The following is an 11004-nucleotide window of genomic DNA, read 5'->3' as shown; positions in this document are numbered from 1 at the left end:
GTGAAAACATTATGCTAAGTAAGAGAAAAGCCAGTCACAAAAGAACACATATTATATAATCCCACTTGAATGAAATGTCCAGAATACACTAATCTATAGAGACAGAAAGAAGATTAGTGGTGGCCTAGGACTTGGTGCAGAAAAGGGCAGATGAATGAGGAATGACACTAATGGGTGCAGGATTTCTTTACAGGGATGATAAAAATGTCCTAAAATTAAACTGGTGATGATTACATAAGTGTAAATATACTAAAAACCATGGAACTATATAGTTTAAATAGGTGAATTTCATGGTATGTAAAGTATATCTCAATAAACTTGCTAACAATAACAAAAAATGCATAACCCCACCCCACAGTTCTCTGTGTCTACCACTTCCTTCCTGCTTGTTCTCTCATTCCCCTGCTCCCTGCAGCCAACTCCCTGACTCTCTGACTCCTGACTTCATATATTTCATTTTCATCAATGTCTGTCCCTGGCCTGCCTCCGCCATCATGACTCACCAGAACCTAGGGACGGCAGCTCCCCACTCGCCTGTCAGTTTTGCATGCTTCCATGATTTGGAAATCACTCACGACTTCGGATCAGACACAGTTCCCACCATCCCTAACTACATGAAACATTCACCAGTCAGACCAACTCAGAGATCCTTGAAAGAAGATGGGAATTCAGACATTATGTACATGGGTCACACCATCAGGCTCAAGGGAGAACCTCGGCCTCTATGGACCATCTAGTCATCTGATCCCCAGAAAAGCACCATGGAATGAGTGAAATGAGTGAAGCACTCATTCACTCATGCATCCAATCTTTACTAAGTGCTTATTTATGTCATAGACATTTTATCTAGGAGCTGGGGATAAACAAGACAGATAGGAGGTGCTAATCTTCTCAGGTAACAAACTGATGATTTCACAGGCTGATAATTACTCCAAAGAAAATAAAACAGGGTAATAGGACAGAGAGTGACACACAAAGAAATAGTATGTTCTAGGAAGGGCTCTCTGAGAAAGTGACACTTGTACCAGCTGAGAAACAGATGATCATAGAATGATGAGATATGTCCTCACATTTGTACCGATGTATTCATATGGGGAGGCCAGGATGAAACATGATAGACAAGCACTACAGTTATAGAAGTAGATATGGGTAGCCAAGATCTTTGGATGAACAAGGTGAGAGACTGGAGAGAGGTCCCATATTGATTATTTTGATGCTATTGTGTAATGTTTAAGGATTGTGAGGGCAAACATTTATAATCCACTCAAAGGGTTTAGAACAGAAACTTTGAGATGGTTTTGATTTCAAAAACTATTTTACTCACCCATATATATAGCCTTACTCAAAAAAGAACAGGTGATAATATAGAACTAAAAAGAAACATAAAAGTTGCAGAGAAGTTATTGCTAGAATTGCTTACTACATACTTACTATATACCATATGAGAGACCATGAGTTTATCCATTTAATTATAAAACAATGTTCTATAAAGTTTAATATAGGTAATACTTTTACATCACTTGTCTTGATATTGTAAGTTATTTAAATAGTTTCTATTCTCTGAAACCATGTCACCAATGCAGTATCACTACACAAGCAGATTTTGAGGGAATATGTATATATCCACTTCAACAGTGAGATAGACACCTGAAATGCATAGCAAAATTACTTTTGATGCAAATGCATCACAATAACACTCTGAAGAGAAGAATCAAACAGTCCACATGAGGTTGAATAGATGATGAAAAAAGCTAGAAGTTGATTAAAGAACATGAATAGCAATTCTACCACTGCTGATGCACTCTGAGGCCCCAGAGAGGCGCCTGGGTGGCTCAGTCAGTTAAGTGTCTGCCTTCTGCTCAGGTCATGATCCCAGGGTCCTGGGAGCGAGCCCCATATCAGGCTGTCTGCTCCATGGGGAGCCTGCTTCTCCCTCTTCAATTCCCCTGTGCTTGTGTTCCCTTTCTTGCTATCTCTCTCTGTCATAAATAAATAAAATCTTAAAAAGAAGAAGAGGCAGAGGAGGAGGAAGGGGAAGAAGGAGATGGAGAAAGAGAAGGAGAAGAAGAAGGAGGAGGAGGAGGAGGAGAGGAAGAGGAGGAAGATGGAGAAGGAGAAGAAGAAGCAGCAGCAGCAGCAGCAAAAGCTCCAGAAACAGGTAGGAGCTTTGTGACTTTCTCACAGTCTGCAGGATCATAGTAGAATGCCAAATTGGAATCTGGAGGACATTGAGTAATATGCAAATTTTAGTTTACAAATGCCTCATTTTTAGCTCTCCTGAATTAACAAGTCCTTAGTGATATGTAAAGATGAAATGAAGTCTTGAAGCAAAGTGTTTGTCAGCCCTTTGGCAGATCCACACTGCCCTCTAGTGGGCACCCTACTCATACCCTTCTGAGATGGTTACCTTGGGATGTAGGCAGAAGAGCATACTAATGGTCGCCAAACTGTGTAAAGAACCAAAATGCCCTTCAACGGACGAATGGATAAGGAAGATGTGGTCCATATACACTATGGAGTATTATGCCTCCATCAGAAAGGATGAATACCCAACTTTTGTAGCAACATGGATGGGACTGGAAGGGATTATGCTGAGTGAAATAAGTCAAGCAGAGAGAGTCAATTATCATATGTTTCACCTATTTGTGGAGCATAACAAATAGCATGGAGGACAAGGGGATATGGAGAGGAGAAGGGAGGTAAGGGAAATTGGAAGGGGAGGTGAACCATGAGAGACTATGGACTCTGAAAAACAATCTGAGGGTTTTGAAGGGGCGGGGGGTGGGAGGTTGGAGGAACCAGGCGGTGGGTATTAGAGAGGGCACGGATTACATGGAGCACTGGCTGTGGTTCAAAAACAATGAATACTGTTACACTGAAAAAAAAATTAAAAAAAAAAAAAAAAAGAGCATACTACACAGAGTGTAACTACATTATCCATATTTTCCTGACTAAAACTTGGACACATTGTCAGGTGATTTGTAAATGTGAAGAGGCCCAGGAAAACCTATAAATGGAATTATGTTCATAGACTTAGTGAATTGCCTTTATTAAAAAACAAAGTTACATGAGTGGTGCTTGGGTGGTTCATTTGGTTAAGTGTCTGACTCTTGATCTCAGGGTCATGAGTTCAAGCCCCACACTGGGCCCAACACTGGGCTCCACACTGGATATGGGGCCTACTTAAAAAAAAAAAAAAAAAAAAGTTACATGGAAAGAAATATGAAAGTTGCAAAAACAAATAAACCAAAGAATACATATAAACATGCACATTGACTGACTGTTGAAATTGACAAGTTGATGAACTATTATTCTATCTGTTCTCACTGGACAAGAACTCTGTTTGAGTATTAATGGGTCTGAAGTAAAATAGACATGTAGTGGCTTCTACAGTTTTCATGAATGAAAGATTGTTATTTTAGGCCTTTCATTGTTTTGGACATAGAAAATTTTCTTTTTTTTCAAGATTTTATTTATTTGAGAGAGAATGAGCACAATCAGGGGGAACAGCAGGTGGAGGGAGAAGCAGACTCCCCGCTGAGCAAAGAGAACGATTTGGGACTTGACCCAGGACACTGGGGTCGTGACCTGAGCTGAAGGCAGATGCTTAAATGATCGAGCCACCTGGGTGTTACCACCAAGTACCTTCTGTATGCCAAGTCTATCACATTCATTATCTCATTTTATCCTCACAACAATTCTATGGGTTAGGTGTAAACATTATTCCCAGTTTGCAGATAGGGACACGAGTTAGAAGGAAGTTAAGATCCTTCCCCGAGATCACACAGCAAGTAAATGATAGAACCATTTTAAACCTAATTATGTCTAACTCTTACCCCTATGTTTTAATACATGTAGGTCATTGCCAAGGAATGCAGAAATAATAATTCTTGAATAAACTAAGCTCTAGACTCTGAATCCAGAATGATCTCCACCAAAGGGTTCATCCCACCTCACTGTATTTGATAACTCTTAACCTCTAAGTGTCAGTCTTCACTGTAGCATCCACCAGCCTTCAGACTTTGCATAGTTCTCAGGATCTCCTGACCTCTCAATGGGACCGTTAGAAACTGGCTTGTTCACAGACACACACACAAATGAATGCATGTGTAACTGGTGAAATCTGAATAAGCTATGTGGGTCACACTGTTTAAAGACAATTTTTAGAAAGAAGAAAAATCATGACTCTTACACAAATACAAAAAGGAATACATATTGAAGAATTGATTGAACTCATATACTAGGAGAGAACCAGACAAACGTTATAACTGGTTCAAAGGAAAAGTCAAGAAGCACAGATTTATACTGAGTGAGATACTGAGTTGCAAATAGAGGTTTTAAGTCTACTGGAACTCTAAAAGACAAGGCAGAGTTTGCATACTGACAATGTTGAATTTTAGCTGAGCCCTGTGTTCCCAGAAAACACCAACGGTTAAGAAATCTCCCTAATCCTTACCTTTCTGAGATCCCACCACCCTTTTGTGTTCTGAAAGTGACGACACTTTCTCCTGACTCCCATAGGCCTTACAGTGGTCTCCCTTGTTTACTTGTGACAAGACCAAACACACTTTTCCCCTTTTGCCTGAATCCACCAGCAAAGGCAAGACATAGATCCTCCAACTCCCTGTTCTTTGTCACATGAACGATTAATTGAGATTAGAGCTGTTTATATCCTGAAAGGAGTCAGACCCAGAGCTAAACATATCCTATTTAATTGACTGAGATTTCTGATTATGAAACAGTTCAAACTGTAAATCATTCCACCTCTAACTTGTCCATTTCTCTCTATTAAAGGTCTAAGGCAACACTACCCTGCCAAGATACTCTCTATGAATCTGGGTGATCTCCCTGCTACAGGAGCCTAAAATAAAATCAATCTTCTTAATTGTTTGGTTTTGTCATTGGCAATATTCATCAGTTACCAGCAATTTAAAGAGTTCATAAATAGCCCAGAGAGAGACATAATGCATAATTCCTCATTGAAATACACATTTTTCCCTATAATCTCCTCACTTTGATCCAAAATAATCTCAAAGGAAGATTATTCTTTTTTATTTTTATTTTTTAAATTAACATATAATGTATTATTTGTTTCAGGGAACAAAGGAAGATTATTCTTGGTCACAAATAAGGCTGGTCTCTAACTTCACTATTTACATTGGTGCAATAAGAGTAATAATTTGCCACTTAGGTCTTCTTAAACTTGCTTTGCTGAAAGTCTTCTCAAAAAATCTCAAATTTACTTTTAAAAGCCTCTAAGGTTAGATAGTTGCACCAAGAACTCAACACCAGAATTCAGCTGTGGTAACCATTTGGTGAATTTGTCTCTTCTTGAAGTTCCCCAAATATCCTAAGATTCCTGGGTCTAACAAGAAAGTGACCTTACCCACCCAGAAGCTGAGAACCTTCTAAGTCAGATACTAACCAATTTTCCTGGAAGGGTTTGTAAGCATTGGCTGCATAAAGTCATCCTAGTTCCTTAGATATGTCTGGCCATATCTGATTAAAGGAGCATCGTTCTCAAATATAACACTCCACGCAAGGCCTTGGTTGCATACCCAGTGTTTCCAATTATGTCCTGGTAAAAAAGACAGATTCTTCCTGAATCTATGCCACTAACTATATTGTCATGAAAATATGATAGTTATATTGTGATGAAATTAAGAATATTCAATAAAAGTTTCCAAATTTTAGAGGGCTCAGGCAAAGAGAACAAGCTATCACTCACAAATGTTTTATTTCAGTGTACAAAAGCAGAGTATGAAAAAAAGCAGAGTTATAATTATTAAATTGTTATGAGTTATAGACAGCTTAAGAGGGAAAAAAAGGGGCTTCCTTGAATATCCAGAAAATAGACATTATGAAAATATAAGTAATAGTTTAAGCAAAAACAGTAATCACCCTTTGTCAATTCATCAGTCCTATGTAATTAGTTCTTGTTTCAGTGGATCTTGGGCTAGCAGTCTTATGAACGCATTGGCTTCTCTACAGTTCTAGAAATCCTGGCTCAGTCCACCAGTATGGTCTCAAAATTGTTTAAGCAATGTCATCAGAGGGGCGCCTGGGTGGCTCAGTGGGTTAAGCCGCTGCCTTCGGCTCAGGTCATGATCTCAGGGTCCTGGGATCGAGTCCCACATCGGGCTCTCTGCTCAGCGGGGAGCCTGTTTCCCTCTCTCTCTCTCTCTGCCTGCCTCTCCATCTACTTGTGATTTCTCTCTGTCAAATAAATAAATAAAATCTTTAAAAAAAAAAAAAAAAAAAAAAAAAAGCAATGTCATCAGAAACCTGTACCCCAAAGCTTCTGGTATAGTCCTTTTCCACAGAATTCTGGAACATTCCTTTGTGGAAAATGAAGTACTCTGGCTTATAGTTGATTGAAAAGCTTTCCGGGAAGCATAAAATAAAAAACTATCTGCATATGACAAACAAAAATTTTTTTAGAGAGGGAGAGAGAGAGAATCTTTTTTTTTTTTTTAACACAAACCTGATAATTTATTTTTTAATTTATTTATTTGACAGAGAGAAATCACAAGTAGACAGAGAGGCAGCCAGAGAGAGAGAGAGAGGGAAGCAGGCTCCCTGCTGAGCAGAGAGCCAGATGCAGGACTCGATCCCAGGACCCTGAGATAATGACCTGAGCCGAAGGCAGCGGCTTAATCCACTGAGCCACCCAGGCGCCCCTGAGAGAGAGAATCTTAAGCAGGCTCCACATCCAGCACAGGGCCTGCCTGCCACAGGGCTTGATCCCACCTTGAGATCATGACCTAAGCTGAAATCAAGAGTCAGAAACTAACCAACTGAGCCACCCAGGTGCCCCAAATATACCATCTTAGCCATTTTTTTAAAGTAGGCTCCATACCCAGTGTGGAGCCCAACATGCAGCTCAAACTCTTGACCCTGAGGTGAAGACCTGAGCTGAGATCAAGAGTTGTTCACTTAACCAACTTAGACAACTTAAACAACTTAAAACAACAAGAGTTGTTCACTTAAACAACTTAGCCCCTGTATATGACAAAAAATTTTAAATGGTTGTAGTTAGTCTACTAGCTTATTACTGATAACTTTAAAAAATGAAAGCGCAGATAAGGATTCATTACAAGAATTATGCAAAATGATAAGGAAATTGGGTTATTTCTCTGGCAGGCAAAACAAGATAATAAAGTCAATCTAAGGGCATCTGGGTGACTCAATAGGTTAAGTGTCTGTCTTTGGCTCAGGTCATGATCCTGGGGTCCTGGGATCGAGTCTTGTATCAGGATTCCCTGCTCAGCTGGCAGCCTGTTTCTCTCTACCTGCCACTCCCCCTCCTTGTGTGCTCTGTGTGTGTGTGTGTGTGTGTGTGTGTGTGTGTCAAATAAATAAAATCTTTAAAAAGAAAAAAGAAAAGATATTGAGACATAACATATAATAATCCTGACTTTATATATCACATATATACCAAGATTTTTTTAAGAATACACCAAGAACATATCAAGAATGTCAAGAGATTCAGTAAGTCTCAAGTAAATCCTAAATATCTGTATATTAATTAAACTACATAGATCAGTGATATGAATCCCCAGTTGAAGCACAGAAGAGGCTAGATACAAATTTAACAAGTAAAAATGTGACCAGCTGCTAATATTAAAAAGAAATAATAACTGAAATTGTGACCAAAGTCTCCAACCACTTAACCAAGTGATCTGCTGCCTTCTCCTGGAGGCCAATACCCCATGACTCAGTTCTAACTTAAAGGAAAGAGGACACATGCAGAAACTTTAGACTTATTTTTGCTTTTTCTCCCTTTCTTCCTCTTAAAAAAATGAGGTTAAATTAAAATAAAAATAATACCTCAAATAATAATATTTTAAATTATTATTTTTTATTATTAACATATAAATAAATAAAACCTCAAATTAAATATGTGGTTAAATAAAGAGCTCCTGTGTACCCTTCACTGGGATTCCTCAGTTGTGTATACTTCTAAGAAACAGTTGCAGAATTGATGACACATTAACCCTGAATATTTCAGTGCATATTTCCTAAAAACGAGGACACTCTACTATACAATCACAGTATAACCATCAACATCAGAAAATTAACATCAATCCAAGATTACCATCTAATCTATAAGACCTATTCAAATTTTGCGTTTGTCCCAATGATGTCTTTTATAGATGCAGGATTAAGCCCAGAAATACCTGCATTTTGGGGTGCCTGGGTGGCTCAGTGGGTTAAGCCACTGCCTTCGGCTCGGGTCATGATCTCAGGGTCCTGGGATCGAGCCCTGCATCAGGCTCTCTGCTCAGCGGGGAGCCTGCGTCCTTCTCTCTCTCTCTGCCTGCTTGTGATCTCTCTCTGTCAAATAAATAAATACAATCTTTAAAAAAAAATAAAAAAAAATAAAAAAAATCCCTGCATTTAGCTTCAGTCTCCTTCAATCTGGATCAGTTTCTCAATCTCCTTGTCTTCTTGATCTTGACTTTTGTGAAGAGTACTGCCAGTTATTTTTTGAGGATTGTCCCTCAACCTGTATTTGTCTAACATTTACTTATAATTTATGCATTTTTTGCAGAAATACCCCAGAAGTGATGCTGGGTTCTTCTCAGCATGTCAAGGAAGTGCACAATGCCAATATGTCCCTTTACTGATGATATAAATGTTAACTAGTAGTTAAATGAATTAGTTGATTAGTAGTTAATTAAATTAGTAGTTAATTAGTAGTTAAAGATAATGAGCAAGTATGGCATGCTTGTTAATTAATAGGTAATTAATAAGCATTCTGCAGAAAGATGCTTTGAGACTGTGTAATTACCCCGTTCCTCATCAGAATGATTCTTGTATGAATTACATATTTAAGGATCTTTACAAAATCATTATTTTCTAGTTCCATCAATTCTTTAATGCTTATTCATTGGCACTCTAATGTAAAGTAGACATTTCCCTTTTATTTTACTCATTTATATCAGAACATATTCATGGGTCCTTATGTCTTTCGAAGAGTTAAATCCACTATTATCAATATTTGTTTTGATGCTCAATTGTTTGGACTTTCTCTAGACCAACAAAGAAGAAAGTAGTAGTTGAGGATATGGCAGTGCCAAGAATGTGGGGAAAATGACCACTCCATTTGCCAAGACCCTTCTGCCAAAGACCAGCAAAAACATACATGCAGTTAAACAAGCCGCCTTTACTACTCATTGCAACAAGGAAGAACAAAAATCATAGGTAATCATGGGATTCTCTCAAAGAAACATAATTAAAAAGAAATTGTTACAGGATTTGGTCTTCCCTTGGGTGGTTTGGGAGAGTATAAAGAAGCAAGGATCTGTTCAAAATTGAATACTGTCAGAAATCAAAGGAATGATTGCATAAGAAATAATAGCCATTCATTTAGCAAGAGAGGAGTTTTATTTGGTATTTTGTGGTTTTATATAGGTATCTTATATGTGAATAGACAAAATTATGAAGCAGCCTTGTTTTGTCTCTTCTATCTTGGTCTCAGGATAATCATGTCTGAGGTTGGTATTCCATAAGATGGTTTAAAATGAACAGATGGGGACGCCTGGGTGGCTCAGTTGGTTAAGCAGCTGCCTTCGGCTCAGGTCATGATCCCAGCGTCCTGGGATCGAGTCCCACATCGGGCTCCTTGCTCGGCAGGGAGCCTGCTTACTCTGCCTCTGCCTGCCATTCTGTCTGCCTGTGCTTGCTCTCTCCCCTCCCCTCTCTCTGATAAATAAATAAAATCTTAAAAAAAAAAAAAGAACAGATGGCCTGTGAGTGTTAGATTACTTCTGGACATCAGAGGCTGCTTCTTATTTCTTTCTCACACTGTGAGAATGGGAGGGCATGACTGTGCAATGTCCCACCTCAGCATTTTATCAGATTAGCACAGCTCATAACCCAGCATTCTATAGCCATAGGCATCACTGACTTTGTAACTTTCCGAAGTGGAAAAAATGAACACGCTTATATTGCCTTCATAGCATATAAAGTAAGAAGCAAGGGAGTGTGAAATGGGTGAAGGGGGTCAAAAGGCAAAACCTTCCAGTTATAAAATAAATAAGTCATGGAGATGTAATGTACAGCATGGTCACTACAGTTAGTAATACTGTACTGCATATTTGAAAGTTGCTCAGAGGATAGATCTTTAAAGTTCTCATTACAAGAAAAAAAATTTATAACTGTGTATGGTAACATGTTAACTAGACTTATGGCGGTGATCATTTTGCAGTATATCAAATATCAAATCATTATTTTATATACCTGAAACTAATACAGTGTCATATGTCAGATATTCCTCAATAAAAACAAACAAACAAACAAAAACAAATATATGGCCTATCATAACAAACAAGGGGAGAAACTTACAAAGGGGTTTCAAGAGCCTAGCCAATGGTAGGACTGCCCAAAGAGAATTCAGCTTTATGTTTAAGATCACATTCTCTAGAGTCAGACTACCTGGGTTCACCTTCCAACTCTGCTTCTTACTAACAAGGTGACCTTGGGCAAGTTAAAAAGTAGAAGACTAATAGTTCCAGTTTCAGAAGGTTGTTTTGAGGATTGAATGAAGTAATTCTCATAAATGTTATAGAACTATGTACTCAATACATGTCAGCTGTTATTACAAAACAAAAACGAAGAAGCAAAAATATATACACTTAAAATGATGTTTAGCAATGAGTATTTCAGATTAGAAATGGTCTGAACATCCAATAAATATCCATTAACTCAATTTAGTGTCAGTCCAAAGCTTTACGTTACCTAAGCCTCTTACCAATCATCTTCAAGCTGACATACTTCCTTATTTTCTGAAATGAGGAATATTCGGTTTATATCTGTTCTTATTTCTACAAAATAATCAGAACAGAGATCCTTACAGAGGCCTTATAATCAAATTTAGTAATGTCATCTAGAGATAGAAAATATTTCACTTTCATACAATGAGAGGTAAAAACGTTTCTGAACTATAGACATAATGGCAGACAAATAAGCGCAAATAGAACTTTGAGCTTATATTTTAAA

At 38.1% G+C, this 11004-nt stretch overlaps 1 long non-coding RNA gene across 12 annotated transcripts in view; it reads right to left on the bottom strand.

Moving 5' to 3' along the window:
• LOC131824806 (uncharacterized) overlaps positions 1 to 11004 on the bottom strand; it is a 79961-nt gene that overhangs the window by 40641 nt on the left and 28316 nt on the right. For 6 of the 12 annotated variants that reach the window (XR_009350990.1, XR_009350985.1, XR_009350982.1 and 3 more), the window contains 2 exons: positions 10757 to 10829; positions 8181 to 8337 (listed from right to left, as the gene is read on the bottom strand). This is a non-coding gene — a long non-coding RNA (uncharacterized LOC131824806). Of the gene's footprint in view, positions 1 to 8180; positions 8338 to 10743; positions 10830 to 11004 lie in introns of all 12 variants that reach the window. The other 6 variants (XR_009350984.1, XR_009350991.1, XR_009350989.1 and 3 more) reach the window with 3 other exon arrangements.

The sequence above is a fragment of the Mustela lutreola genome, chromosome 2 (genome assembly GCF_030435805.1).
Source record: "Mustela lutreola isolate mMusLut2 chromosome 2, mMusLut2.pri, whole genome shotgun sequence".
NCBI lineage: Eukaryota > Metazoa > Chordata > Mammalia > Carnivora > Mustelidae > Mustela > Mustela lutreola.
This window is presented reverse-complemented; position numbering and strand designations above follow the sequence as displayed.